Source organism: Chrysochloris asiatica, unplaced genomic scaffold, assembly GCF_000296735.1.
Source record: "Chrysochloris asiatica unplaced genomic scaffold, ChrAsi1.0 scaffold00026, whole genome shotgun sequence".
Taxonomy (NCBI): Eukaryota; Metazoa; Chordata; class Mammalia; order Afrosoricida; family Chrysochloridae; genus Chrysochloris; species Chrysochloris asiatica.
In genome coordinates, this window is record NW_006408544.1 from 18,189,539 (window position 1) to 18,195,429 (window position 5,891).

The window sequence follows — 5,891 nt, forward strand, 5'->3', positions numbered from 1 at the left end:
TTTTCTCATTAGAGAGTTACAAAATCCACTGGAAAGACCTAGCAGTATATCAATCTGGAGCCTGCTGCAAACAAACAGCTCTTTAGTTCCTGGTAAGAAAAGAGAATATTGGGCCAGATTTCTGGCCTGTAAGTGTGGAGTTTGATAACATGTGGTACAGAATTTTAGCCAAATTTGTGGAGGAAAAAAGTGTAGGATCCAAAATTGATTGCAAAAAATTGATGTCAAGTCCACTTTCTTTATCTGCTCTATTTATTCATAGTCATTTAAGTGCTTTATAAATATTCACATTGCTGTTTTCAGCTGTATGTAGTTAGTGCTAGACCTTTTTAGTTCCTGAACTTGTAGCCATAAACTTTTACGTAAAATGAGGGGAAATTCATTGTCGTCTGCTAGTTATCTAAAATGCCGGCAGAGAAATTGTAAATGCTGCACAGTTTTCTAACCAAGTACAGAACGGTGATAGTTTTCTTTTTCCTTGTTAAGTTTTTGTAGTATTCAGACTTCCCTTTCAGAATCTGGAAACTTCTGTGGTGTTCAGAACACTGTTCAAGATTAGACATTTCACTAGACCTGAAAGAAACAGAAAAGACAGGAAGATGCAGTAGTATAACGGAAAGTTTGGGTTAGGCAGGCTGCAAGAAGCCTTGAGTTTGGCAAAATGATACCCAAGGGCCGAGTGTGATATCAGTTCACAAATATGTGAGAGGTAAGACCAAAGAGGGAGAGGAATTCTTTGTTTAGTGGCTAGCAGTAATGAGAACTAATATAGAAAGGGAAATTCCAGACTGAAAACCAGTTGAACTTGCTATCTGAGACACACTGAGTTGGTCATGGGTGGATGAAGGTTCCCAACATAGAGATGGTTCCTAAACTCAGAGGACATTTTATTGAGGGAGAGAGTGACTGAAAGAGGCTCATTTGAAAGGGGGTGTTAAAGACTGAATTGTGTCTTCCCAAAATATCTGCGGGGGAGATAGTGTCTCATTGGCAGCCACACTTGTGAGGACTTCCCCTTTGGCCATTTATCAAAAATCTTTTTTATTTTTAAAGCCGCCCCAGAAACAAGGCTTAATGCTTGCGTTGCTTTTTAATTCCCTGACCTGTTCCATGATTTTCCACATACCTTTGAACAAAACAAAGAAATGAATATTAAAAAGCATTCATGTTATCGTTGAATGAGAGCAGCCAGAATCTAGCTTTGTTTAAGGCCGTTATTTATTTAGCTTAGATAAAATAGTAGTATATTCCAGTAACAGAATGACAGTTTCAGTGCAGGAGACAAAAACTCACTGGGCTTATAGCCTGGGGACCTGTGTTTGAATTCCGGCTCAAGCACTCATTGGCTGGGTCACCTGGGCAAGTGATTGGACCTCTCTGGGCATCCTTCTCCTAAAATAAGGGGGCAATAATATGGTAATGCAGGCTGTGATGATTAAGTGAAATGGTTATGGGAACTTGCTGTACCAGGTTTAGTACTATGCATGTGCTAATTTCCTATGCAACCTTATACATTACCACAAGTTTAGTGACTTTGACACAACACAAATTTATTGTCTCACAGTTGTATAATTAAAGAGTCCGGGTAAGTTCAGCTGGTTTTTCTTGCCTAGATCTCACAAGTCCAAAATCAAGGTGTTTGTTGACCTAGGCTGTTAGCTGAGGCTTGGGATAGGGGTAGGGGGTGAGAATCTGTTTCCAGACTCATTCAGGACTTTGACAGAATGCAGTTCCATGCTATTATAGGACAGAAGTCCCCATGGTCTTGCTGGTGGCCTGGTGGCATATTCTTGGGGCATTCTCTGGCCCTCTATCTTCAAAGCCTGCAACAGCAAATGGAGTCCTTTCTTATATGTCAAAGGTCAGATCTTTCCAATCTCCCCTTCTGCCTCAACTCCCCTGCATCCAGCCAGAGAAAGTTCTCTGCTTTTAAGGACTCTTTAGATTAGGCCAACCCAGATAACCCAGGATAATCTCCATATTTTAAGGTCTGTAATTTAGTGTGGCACTGTGGGTTAATGCGCTGGACTGCAAAGTCGGTTTGAGCCACAAGGTTGGAGGTTCAAGCTCACCAGCTACTCCTCAGAAACCCTGTACAGGGTCGCTATGGGTCAGAACCAATTCGATAGCACTTAACAACAACAATAACAAGAATGGCGACCCAACAGAATGTGGAATTCATTAAACAATATCATTAAAATCACAGGCAAGTAACATTTTGCTGAAGATAATTAAAAAATGACTGCAGTAGTATATCCAGAGGGGACTACCAGAAAGCCAAGCTGGATTCAGAAGAAGATGTGAAAACAAGAGATATCAGTGTTGACATTAGATGGATCTTGGCTGAAAGCAGTAATACCAGAAAGATGTTTACTTGCGCTTTATTGACTATGCAAAGGTATTTGAGCATGTGGATCATAACAAACTGTGGGTAGCAATGCAAAGAATGGGAATTCCAGAACAATTAAATGTGCTCATGAAGAACCTGTACAAAGAAAGAGGCATTTGTTCAAACAGAACATGGGGGATACCAGGGTTGTATCCTTTCACCGTATGTATTCAATCTGTATGCTGAGCACATAATCCGAAAAGCTGCATTATATGAAGAAGCTGGATTATATGACATCAGGTTTGGAGGATGGCTCATTAACAACCTGCAATATGCAGATGCTACACTCTTGCTTGCTGAAAGCGAAGAGGACTTGAGGTACCTGCTGTGAAGATCAGACTACAGCTTTCAGTATGGATTACAACTCAATGTAAAGAAAACAAAAATTCTCACAACTAGATCACCAAAGACATCATGATAAATCAGAGAAGACTGAAGTTTTAAAGGATTTTATTCTACTTGGATCCACAATTAATGCTCATGGAAGCAACAGTCAAGAAATCAAATGACGTATCGCATTGGGCAAATCTGCTGCAAAAGACCTTTATTTAAAGTGTTAAAGAACAAGGCGGTCACTTGGAGAACTAAGATGCGCCTGACCCAAACCATGGCATTTTCAATCATATGGACAATGAATGAGGAAACCTGGAGAAGATCTGGTACATTTGAATTGTGGTGTTGGTGAAGAATATTCCTAGAACCGTGAACTGCCAGAAGAACAAACAAATCTGTCTTGGAAGAAATACAACCGGAATGCCCCTTAGAAGTGAGGATAGTGAGACATTGTCTCAAGTACTTTGGGCAAGTTATCAAGAGGTTTCAGTTCATAGAACAGGACATCATGCTTGATAAAGTAGAAGGTCAGCAAAAAAGAGGAAGACCCTCAAAGAGATGGATTCACACCCACAGTGACTGCGAAAATGGACTCAAACATAACAAAATTTGTAAGGATGGCACGGAGACCAGGCTGTTCTGTTTTGCACTAGGTCACTATGAGCTGGAACCAATTCGAATGCACCTAAAAACAACATACTTCAGACAGGTCTGTAGCACTTGACAAGCACAGAGCTCATGTGGGCATTCCACAAAGCAAGGGAAAGGTTGTGTGTCCTATGGTTGGACCCTGAAAGATCTTAGCCCAGAAGTTATCTGCTGTGGCTAACATAGAATATAGCTTCCTCCAATTCCAAAAGATTTTTGTTGTTGTTGTTGTTAGGTGCCATCGAGTTGGCACCGATTCATAGCAACCCTATGCACAACAGAATGAAACACTGCCCAGTCCTGAGTCAACCTCACAATTGTTGCCACGTTTGAGCCCATCGATGCGGCCACTTGGCCAATCCATCTCGCTGGGGGTCTTCTTTTTCTCTGACCCTCCACCTCACCAAACATGATATCCTTCTCCAGTGACTGGTCCCTCCTGACAATATGTCTGAATATGAGAGATGAAGTTTGGCTATCCTGGCCTCCAAGAAGCACTCTGGCTGCACTTCTTCCAACACAGATCTGTTGGTTCTTTTGGCAACCCATGGCACCAAAATTCAAAATTCTCCAACACCATAACGCAAAAGCATCAATTCTTCTACGGTCTTCCTTATTCACTGTCCCGCTTTCAAATACATATGAGGTTATTGAAAATACCATGGATTAGGTCAGGCGTACCTTAGTCCTCAAGCTGACACCTTTGCTCTTCAACACTCTAAAAAGGTCTTGTGCAGCAGATTTGCCTAATGCAATATGTCGTTTGATTTCTTGACTGCTGCTTCCTTGAGTGTTGATAGTTGATCCAAGAAGAATTAAGTCCTTGACAACTTCAATCTTTTCTCTGTTGATAAGAATGTGGTTTATTGGTCCAGTGGTGAGGATTTTTTTTTTCCTTGACATTGAGATGCAATCCATACCAAAGGCTGTGGTCTTTGATCTTCATCATTAAATATTTTAAGTCCTCTTCACTTTCAACAAGCAAGCTCGTATCATTTGCATATTGCAGGTTGTTAGAGTCTTCCTCCAATCCTGATGCCACATTTTACTTCATATAACCCAGCTTCTCGGATTATTTGCTCAGCATACAGGTTGAATAAATATGGTGAAAGAATACAACCTTGTCACACATCTTTCTTAATTTTAAACCATTCAGTGTTCCCATGTTCTGTTTGAACAACTGCCTCTTAGTCCAGGTACAGATTCCTCATGAGCACAACTGAGTGTTCAGGAATACTCATACTTTTTTTTTCTCCTAAGGTTTTTTGCGTGGATTGAGTGAAAGTTTACAGGGCAGATCATCAGTTTTACATTCACCAAATCATACACCTTGTTTCATTACAATGATTATAATCCCCTCCATGTACCATCAGTTAATATTACTTCTCTCTATCCACTTGAGTTTTTTTTTTTTTTTTTTTTTAAACAAACAAACCGCAGGGAGCGGCTTCACTTCTGCTGTTTGACACAGTCCCAGCAGAAGGAGAAACATCATGCAAAGCAAATGATTCCCAGGATTTGGCCTCTATCTCCTCTTTAGGATAACTCTGAATTCACTTGTAAAAACATATAATATTGCCATATTCACAGCCTTTTACTATGAGCTCTGCAGACCTTGGGAAGAAACCAGTCTGGCAACAATTATTTCAGCTTCAGTGGTTTGAATTCAAAGGAAATTGTATAAACTACTCCTTTTCACAGAAAACCTAAGTACAAAGTAACTGCATTTGTGAGACCACAAAAGCAGGTAACAAATTAAACTCAAGCTGACCTACCCCTATAGACCTCACCACAATCAGTTATCAGCCAGAATTCACAAACTCCCACTATTACATACATGCACCTGCAAGAGTAGGCAGAAAATAGTGAACATAAGTGAAAGGTAGTTTTAACTTAATAATCTACATTTCCTGCAGCAATTAGCCAGGTGGGGCCTTATCCCTCACAGCTTCAAAAGAAAGAAACATAAGAACACTGTTATCAAGCAATTTAATAAATACTCTAGAAAAACAAAATAATTAAGTAGATGTTAGTAAGACTTTTACTATGAAAATAGTAGTACATTATGTAGGATAGAAGATTGATAATTAGTTAGTAGAAATAATAAAGTAGTGCAAGCATTGATGATTAATAGAAACTTATATTACCATGAAGATGTTATGAGGGGTCTGATAAGTGGAAATGATTTGTGTAAAGAAGTCCGTTTGAACATCACAAAAATACTTTTGTCAAGGTTGTCTAATCACCGGGTAAAGGAATGTTGTGATTAAAACTGTGGAATAATTTAAGGAAAGTTCAAAGTATCAATTCATTATGTACTGTGTAGTTTTAAGTATAAAAATAAAGACTTGCTGAGTCAGGGCAGAGAAGAGAGAGAAAGAGAGAGGGTTCCATCAGCCAACTAAGCAGAGGCTCCTTGATTGTATTCATTTTCACCGACTCCCTGTCTCCTCTCGTGTCCTGCGACCCTGCAAGAGCTGGACTCCTGCAACAAACACTCAGGCATATATAATAATTTACA